Consider the following 9,450-nt stretch of genomic DNA (forward strand, 5'->3'; position numbering starts at 1 on the left):
AAAATCATTGGGCTTACTTGGATAATAGTTTTAGAGCTACATTTTATTTAGACACTTTGAGGTAATAAATATCTGTGAGTATAATTAACTGTCTTTATCTAGGGCTGGTCCTGGAGACGCTGTTTTAGCACCTTCCACATTGTCTTCTTTTAATGTGATGTCCAGTTTTTCCTTGAGAATTATTTGGGCGTGCGAGGTATGTAACAGGACCTGTTTTAAATGGCGGGTTATTGTATGTAGACACCTAGCAGAAACATCACTTGCTAGTAGTCTCATCCTTGGCACAAACAAAGCACCGTGTTTCATTCTTTACGAAGCAAACTTAACACTGGGCAGATGAACTCTCCTGACACCTATGACTTCACTGTTTACTTGATGAAATTACAGTTGTGGAGGGCAGAAAACAACAGTTCCCAGGGGCCAAGGGCACAGTTATATCTTGAGTCTTCTCTTAGCTCACAAGTGCATCAGGATCCTCCAGGAGAATCGGCTGTCAAATCTAAGAAGACACTACCTTAAATATCAGTGCCTTCATGCCTTTGTCAATGCAGACACAGGTTCTCTCAGCCCACGCGTTCATCTGATGTTTCCAGAACTTTATTCATGTGGTAGTAGATATGGGTGTTTGTTGTTGTTCCATTATATTCTTGAGGAGAAAATGAGGGGAGGAGGGGAAAGAGTACCACAGTAGATGATTCTCAGTAGGAGACCAGCTTCCCCATACATTCCACACATGGAGGCCAATTGACCACACAATTGGATAAACCAAATTTATTGAAATTATATCAACATTTTATGAATGGACAATAGTCTTACTTTGCAGATCAACTATTTATTATCTAATTGGTTGTGTTGTAGCAGGACGCATCTACCTAAACCATGCACTGAACACATAACTTTTTCCTAAGACTCTATAAAAATTAGGAGAAAGCTTATAGCCAGGGAAAACTTTAAACTTTCTTTCTGTAGAAAACTTAATATCCTCCCCTGACGGATTGTCATTGTGAGTCAAGGGAAAATTGATTTTACTTTTGGCTGTCCAAGAGCAAAGCAAAGTGTTCATGGAAATAAATTGTCTGAGAGGGTAACAGTTGTAGAGTGAATGAGGGATGAGGGGCAGAGGGAGAAGACATGTCTTAATGAAGACAAAGAAGTTAAAGCTTGAAATACACAAAATAAAAACTTTTCAGAAATAGGTTAAGGGACTTAGCTTTTTCCTTAAACTGTTCATAACCCTGGTAAAGTGAGTTACAGATCAATGAAGAACAAATGGCATTCTGTTGCTCATTGCGTTGAATGTGATTTGAAATATGTGTCTGTACAGTTATAGCAATGTCAGGAAGCCAACTAGAATGTTTTAATAGAGGTGATGGTGATGGTGATGATGATGGTGATGGTGGTGATGCTGGTGATAGAAATGGTGATAGTGATATTGACGATGGTGATAGTTGTGATGATGATGATAGTGGTGGTGATATTGGCAGTAGAGATGATAATGGTGATTATGGTGGAAGTGATGATTCTGAATGGATTCTCAAGCGGGAACAATGTGAAGAAGCATACAGAAATGATATAGAGAGCCTTATAGAGCAAGTCGTCTGTAGAAATGGGACAACCAAATGAATCTATTGGCATTAAAATAGCTTCGAATGATATATTTCAGAAAAAAATTAAAATCATCCTATTTGGGAAGAACTCAGAAGAGTGTAAAAAGCATATGCGTTGAACCAAAAACAACAGGAGTCGAAAAGCTGGCTCTTAGTGACTGTGAATTTAGCAAGTTACTTAGTGTCACATCTATGTTCCTCATCTGTGAACTGACAGTCTTAATAAAGGGCCAAGTTTATCATTTGGTTTTAAAAGAGGTATATATAAATCATGTAGCTTATTATTGGTGCATATTAGGCACTTAATATATATTTCTTTCTCACCATATGCTCAAACATTTATAAAATGTGGCACAGGTCCAAGATTTTGGGGTGGCTTTTAGAAAGAATGGATTTTTTCCATCTCTTATTTCATCAAGGCTCAAGTTCCAAGTTTGTGATATTAGGATTTGAGATCAGAGAATCAAGACAAAGAAAACGTAGTCATATTTAAATGTCTACTCTACTTTTTTTGCTCCTTGGGAAAATTTACATGATACTTCTTTTTTAGATCTCTGTGCCACCCTCTGCAGCTAATCTAAGACAAGAACTTTCTATGCAAAAGCAGTTCATCCAGTGATAAAGTAGATTTTTTACCTAATAATTGAACCAATGTCACATGATAAAATAATACTGGAGCCATTAGAAAGACATGGCAGTCAATTTATTATAAAATTCAATTTTGCTCAGTTTCTTTTCACATTAAAAATTTTTTAACTCTAAAATATCAAAAAACAATGTTTTTATGCAATTTGTGCAATTATTTAAAGATATTTCTAATAATATGACATTTAAACTAAACTTATTCAAAGATATTATACACATTTTTATTTATCACTGACTTATCTGTAAGTGAGGGAAGCCCAAATCAATCCAGTTTTGGTAGAATGGGCATTTTATTAGCTCTGAAACCAAGCTACTGAACACTAAGAAGTTGAAGATAGATAGTTAGATGCAGGGAACATGATGAAGTTTGGATATGACTTGAGTGTTGAGAATCACTTATTGGAGCAAACTGGGAAATCCATGTGAGGAACATCAAGCACTCCAGAGGGTGTGAAGTTTGGATGGAGAAGTGGGTGCTTCAGTGAATCTTTCAAATTTTCTATAGGAACGAGATTCCAGAGAACCCAGCACTACGAAGCCAGCAGGAAAGAGTCTAATGCAGGATGACATGGTACTGATTCCTCTTTCTGGAGAAAGACAAAGAACTCACTATGGCTAAGTGCTTGTTATACCCCAAGCACAGGAGATGGAATGGATTTGAATGCATTTGCATGCGAATTAAGCTTTATTGGCACCATTGAAATGTGTCTAACCTTCTCCAGTGATGGTGCTGGTAACTGGGGACATCTGTTTAATGGCATCTACTCAGCCTCAGCACACCTCCTGGGCTTGTGAGTGGGTGAAATAGGCCCTGGAATTGATAGAAAGCTGACAGGTGAGGTGTCTGCATGCTCTGTGCACTCTTGCTTGGAATTCACCAAGACAAAATTCAGTCTTTGTGAACTTCTTCTAATTCATGAGTAAGAATGCTCTGGAACCCCCCAAATCTACAAACCTCTCTGGAAAACACAGCATTTGTTTCAAGGAAATGGAGCTATAATTACTGAGCACACCATTTCCTGAGATTTGCTTTGAGGAGCAGTGGTGACCAGAAAAGAAGGTGAAGTTGAGGTGAAGGTGAGGTATGATGGAGAACACGAAGGCATGGAAAGTGCCAGGGAGAGGTGGGTCAGCTCCTCTGTTTCCGCAGGACACGGGCACAGGTGTTGACCTCACACGCAAGTTCTGTGTCAGATTGTGGGGGGACCTGCTCCTCTGTGTCCAGTCCACAAACAGGTCTCATGCCTGGGACGTTTAGGGAAACATCTGCTTTTGTAATAATTGTTGAAATAAATGAAGAAACCCAACTGGGGACTTCTGAAGTTCACCATAAATCCTGGCCCACCACTCCATTCCTAGGTATCCAAAGGTGCTATTCCATGCTTGTAGAGGAAACGGGACTTGCTTGTGCTCTTGTACTATTCCACCACCCTCTGCACCTGGCTGCAAATATGCTTTCTGTTTAAGCTTTATATCTTATGGCAAAATTCAAATAGTGCATTGAGTAGCCATGTAGCCATCAATAGGATGAAATTGCCTGATAACCTCAGACGGGAACATAACCACTAACACCTTATTCTTACTCATGTAACACTCTCAGTCCTCTGGCCTTCCTGGATGTACAGAGTCCAGCAATAGGTGTGGTTCCTGTCGCCCGGTGGGGCATTCATGGAGTGCAGCCAGGGTTTGCATTTGCATATTGCATTTGAACGTGTAGCTGTCCACATTCAAGTTGCCATCCTGTGACACTGAGACAGGGAATCACATTGTTCTTTGAACTTCCTCCACTAGGAAGTAACTGGATCTTGACCAAATTCAGGTGCTGGTTGGAGGGTATTGATTTCTATTCGTTTTGCTTCTTAGCATCTAGGACATAATTGTCACGTAGACTAAAACCTAAAATTTACTACTGTCATAAAGTTTTACTAAACCAGCCATGGGGGCGGGTGCCTTGGCAGGCTTTTCATTACGGCCACAGGAGAGCTAATGCCCTGATGATTTTTGTATTTAGGGCTTGTCCTGTGTCTTGCATGCTCAGTGATAAATACAAGGTCATTAGGAAATTTCTGAGTTTCCCCTGAAACCTTTGTTAGGCTTAGGAGATCTTTTCAAATTTTCTTTGAAATGCTTTTTAGGCATCACGTGCTTTTAATACCACGCAATCACATTTCCGCTGTTCTTTAATATCAAAGAAGTTTTTGCTTGAGAACTTAAGCAGAAGACAATAGAACTTTTTAAACAGTTCACAGTTATTGTCCTGGCAAAAGACTGGTGTGACCCAACCAGGCACTTACAGATGGATTCCAGAGGAGAGATAGTAAGGGAAACATAGAATGTAATCTGGAAAGAGAGACTTTTATGTGGCTCCAGAATTCAAGGACAATTTTAAATAAACTTTCCCAAACATATGCTCTGAATTTGGCAGAAAGCCCTCAGGGTTTTCTAGTGGCACTGTGACAGACAGCTTTCCACAGAACACACGCTTCATAGTAACATGGACAACGACAGTGACACATCCTCCATTTCTATTCTGCGCCCCAGCAAACAAAGGCCATGAGCCCACACACTCCGAGTCTCCCCTTCCTCAGTGTGGGAAGATCCTGATCCAGTGGGGTCTTGTTTTGTGCACACATATGAGGCCCCTCCCTTCCATTTGGATGGTGCCCATTTTTCAGAAACATTTGAAATGACTTTAAAAATGTAAAAAAAGAGAGAGAAAACCTTGATGGTACAATTCACAAATAATTATTTCAAAAGTAAAAACTTTCAGTCGGTATTAAATGCAACTTCTTTTTCGTAGTTGCCACGTCCTCGTGTGGCAGTGAGAGGAAATAATACTAGTGATAAGAAGAAGAAGAGAGGAAGAAAGGTTATTTGATGTTTTCTATGTCTCAGCCACGTGCTAAGTAATGTAGAACCCAATCCTGTCATCTTCCTGCTTCCTCATTAATTAGGTCTGAGTCGTGACATCAGGAGCCTCAGGCAGTGAATCAGGAGTGTCCTGTGCTCCTGGCATCCGGTACCTCCTCGGCCTCCAGGGGCATCTGGTGCTGACTGAATGCTGGTGGGTTGCTGGGCCTGTGTGCGGCCACCGCAAACAGCCACCAAGGCCCCCATCTGTGGCTGAGAACTTGGGCAGAATCACATGGCCACCGTCACCCAGTTTGTGTCCCCTGCTGTCCATAAAGGCCTCATAGGGCCTGAAAAACCTCAGCACCACCTTCAAGGAAGACTGCCCTGGATTTCGGGAAAGCTCCCTCCTTTAAAGTTAGCATGTGGCCCTCTGGGTGTCAGAGTGCATGCTCCTCTGTGACGGGCAGGGGACCCTCCCACGGGTGCAGCCTGACTCTTGCTGGAGAGAAAACATCTCACCTCTGAGGCCTGCCTGAGAATGGGGGGTGAGGGGGTGGTAGTTGGCACTTATTTTGAAAAATGGTTCTGTTTCACCCACCAGTGGAATATTGAAGTAATCGAATTTCGTGGCCCTTAGTTCAGCTCTCACTTTAATTACTTGTTTGTCTTTTATTGGGAAAGAAAATATGGCTGTCAGGTTTATGGGGGCAAAAAGGCTGACCCTGGTTTATCTGTCCTTGCGTGCGCCTCCGCGTAATGATGACAAAATGGGATGTTAACTAATGATTAGTAGAAATGGTTGCAGTTAATTAGTTGGTTCTCTGTTTATCGTTCCATTTGCACATTTTGGGAGTAATCATTATTAATTAGGACCATCCCGCCGAAAGGGTCGAGGTGGAACCCTACAGCCAAGTTAATCAGGCAGCAATGAGAGCTCCATTATCTTGTCAGATCATGTGGGCCTGTGATCTATTCGCATTATCTAAAAGCTGCATTAGGATCAGAAGGAGAATAAAAGGGAGAACCGTGTGACTGAGTTTTGCTTGGATCAGTGGTTTCACAGGGGACGTCTCTCCTTGCCCCGCAAACTCACCAGGACCCAGGACCTACCTTGGAGTGGGGACTCTGCCTCCAGGGCATCCTGGTGCTGTGGGTCAAAAGGCAGGGTCAGGTGTTTGGACCCCGCCCTGTCCTCTCCCCAAGCAGTGGCACCTTAGCATTTCCCCACAAAGGTTTCAGGTTGGATTCTCGACTGCAAGGTTCCTGGGATGAGGCTTGGAGAGGTTTTAACTTTAGTTTGAGATCACTTGTGATGTATTTCAGGTTTTCCTGAGTTCTGAGCAGCAATCCTGAGAAATACCCAGTGTTGAAGTTGAAAACTAGCCCAACATTGGGACCTCTCTGAGCTGACAGGGGAGTTTGGGAAGGAAACATCACTAATACTCTCCCCCCCACCCCATTTGACCAATCAGAACTGTTCTGTTGTAATTTTCCCTTTTTGGGGAGTGCTGAATTCTGTGAGCTTTGCTTTACAACACTACATGCAAAAGGAGTGAGAAGCAGGAGAGTCAGCCATATTCATCTAAAAGAAATGGGCTTGCTCAGTCACAGGCAACTTCCAGAACCTTTATTTAATCTTGTCTTTCTGAGTCTCAAATGCATGCCTCTTCTTTGGGGATGTCCTCATGGCTGGGACATCCTTGGCTGCTGGGTGGGTTACTGAGCCCAAGTTGACTGGTGTGAGCTCATCTGGGGGGTGTGGTGTCCTCTCAGGGTCACAGATTTTTGGAAATCATCCAAGTGCTCACTGTCCTTAGATTACCTGTGATTACCTGTGGCCCATCCACCTGCCCTGACCTCCAGAGGAGCAGAGGCCATGGGCAGGATAGTGAATGCACTGACAGGCAGTGGCAGGAGACTGCATCAACTGCAGGGACTAGACCTGGGAACCTCTGAGTCCTCGAGGGAAGCGGGTGGAGCCCGTCTGCCCCTTTAAACTTCCCCGAGGTGTTTACCTCCCTTCTGCTGAAGACAGAGCTCTCACGCAGCCTTCTCAGGGATAGCCGACAGGATCCATTGATGTCAGCAGATTCCACACTGACTAACGTAAAGTACTACAGTTTGTGGATTCTTGGGGATCTTCATGTAGAATTTGAAAATGTCAGTAAAAGTATGCAGAGTGCATTTCTAGTCATTCAAAGTGACTCTACGCACGAAATCCCTCCAGTGACCTGTGGGTATGCAGATATCCACTTGCCTGCGGAACTCAGTAATTGGATGCACAGGTCCTGCCCCATCCACTTGTGCACAGGTGCTCTCTGCTGGGAAGTGGGGCATATGACAGCAGACACGCCAGTCATGTGATTCCAGAGAGTGGTGATGGCGGGGAGGGAAGCAAGCTGGGGAGAAACTCAGAGTGGGAAGTGGTTTATTTTGGCCAGAAGGACGTCCATTGAAGACATGACATCTGAGCACAGACTTCAAGAATGGCCTGGAAAACATGGGTTTTCAGAAAAAAGTATCTCAACAGAGGGCATAGAATGTGCTCTGTGTTGGAAGAAGTGGGAGAGGGGAAGAGGGAGAGTGGGAGAGGATGGGCAAAAGTCAGAAGTGAGCTGTGGGTGAGTTTCCTGTAGGAAACTATGAGAGAGTTGTGTGTGTGTGTGTGTGTGTGTGTGTGTGTGTGTGTGTGTGTGTGTTTGTTTTTTTCTGGAAGCCATGTGAAAACTGTATTTCAGCTCATTCAGATAAGAGGTACTTGACCCACGTTAGTGACGATGGGCGCAGAGGGCAGAGACTCATAAATAATTAGGTAGACAAACTATTAGGAACTGGCAGTTGGCTGGGTTTTCAGTGTGAGGGAGACAGAAGCTCAGAGATGACCCCTTGGTTTCTAGCACAGGTGCTGAGTGTGAGTCATGCCAACTACTGAGCTACAACAGAACAGGAGAGAGAGAGAGAGAGAGAGAGAGAGAGAGAGAGAGAGAGAGAGAGAGAGTCTTAACCTTCTTTGAAGCAGGGGTCAGGTCAGCTATGCCTTTCCAAGTGGGTCTTTTGCTCCCACTGATGAAGTCGGTAGGACTAGGAACATTAACTGGATTGGATGTGTGTGTGTCTGCATTGCCCTGTGCAAACTTTCCTATATATAATGTGGGATGTGGTTAAAACAGTTTACTGATGGTGGCTCAGGGTTGGAGGAGAGGAGTTGGTTCAAAGCAGTTGGAGGGAACTTTCTAGGTGTTGAAATATTCTCTTCATAATGATTTCATAGGTGATTACATTTCCAAACATTAAATGCAACACTTAATATGTGTGTCTTTTATTATATGCTGATTAAATCCAATAAAAATAACTGTTATTAAACTAAATAAGTTATTGATTGTGACTATTTCCACTTCAAAAAGATCAGATATTCATTCTTCAGTATAAATCACATACAGTCATTGTTTCCAGATGGGTGATAGCATACTGTTCTCCATCTGTCCCCACTCTTTCCCTTGTCTCAGGGGAAGACCACTGACCTATAGTCTATACATTCATAAACAAATACAGGTCCACCCTGGCAGTATTGCTCAGTGGGTTGGAGCATTGTCCAGTGAACTAAAAGGTTGAGAGTTTGATTCCTGGCCAGGACACATACCACATACTGAGGTTGTGTGTTTGATCCTCAGGCCTGCTCAGGGCACATGCTGGAGGCAACCAATCAATGTTTCTCTCTCTCGTCCCCTTTTCTCTCTTCTCCTCTCTCTAAAAATCAATGGAAATGTCCTTGGGTGATGGTAAATAAAATAAAAATACAAAAGGTCTGTCACAGAAATGAGGAGGAAGTTGGAGGTTATCCTCTGTTGGAAACAGGACTAAGATTAGGATGCTAATTCAAGAAATGACTGAGGTAGGATGCAGGTACAGGGGATCTTTGCTGTGAAAGTAGACAGGATGTCTGCCGACAAAGTTAGACATCTCTCCACTGAACGTGGCATTTTGTCGGGTCATGTGATGAAGGATAAACAAAGTTAGGAACATTTAAACATAGGCGGAGAAGGCTGATCAGACGAGGAGAAAAGCTCAGATCAAATAGCCTGAAACCCAAAGCAGTTCATGAGAAAGAAGGAGGCATGTCTCCCAGACATGCTAAGCTTGTTGAAGTATTATCATGCTAGAGGCCCAGTACACGAAAATTCGTACACTTGGGTCGGAGGTCCCGCAGCCTGGCCTGTGCCCTCTGGCAGCCTGGGACCCCTCGGGAGATATTCACCTGCTGGCTTAGGCCCGCTCCCTGCGGAGTGGACCTAAGCTGCAGTTGGACATCCTTAGGGCTGCCACGGAGGCAGGAGAGGCTCCTGCC

Source organism: Myotis daubentonii, chromosome 8 (assembly GCF_963259705.1).
Source record: "Myotis daubentonii chromosome 8, mMyoDau2.1, whole genome shotgun sequence".
Classification (NCBI taxonomy): Eukaryota; Metazoa; Chordata; class Mammalia; order Chiroptera; family Vespertilionidae; genus Myotis; species Myotis daubentonii.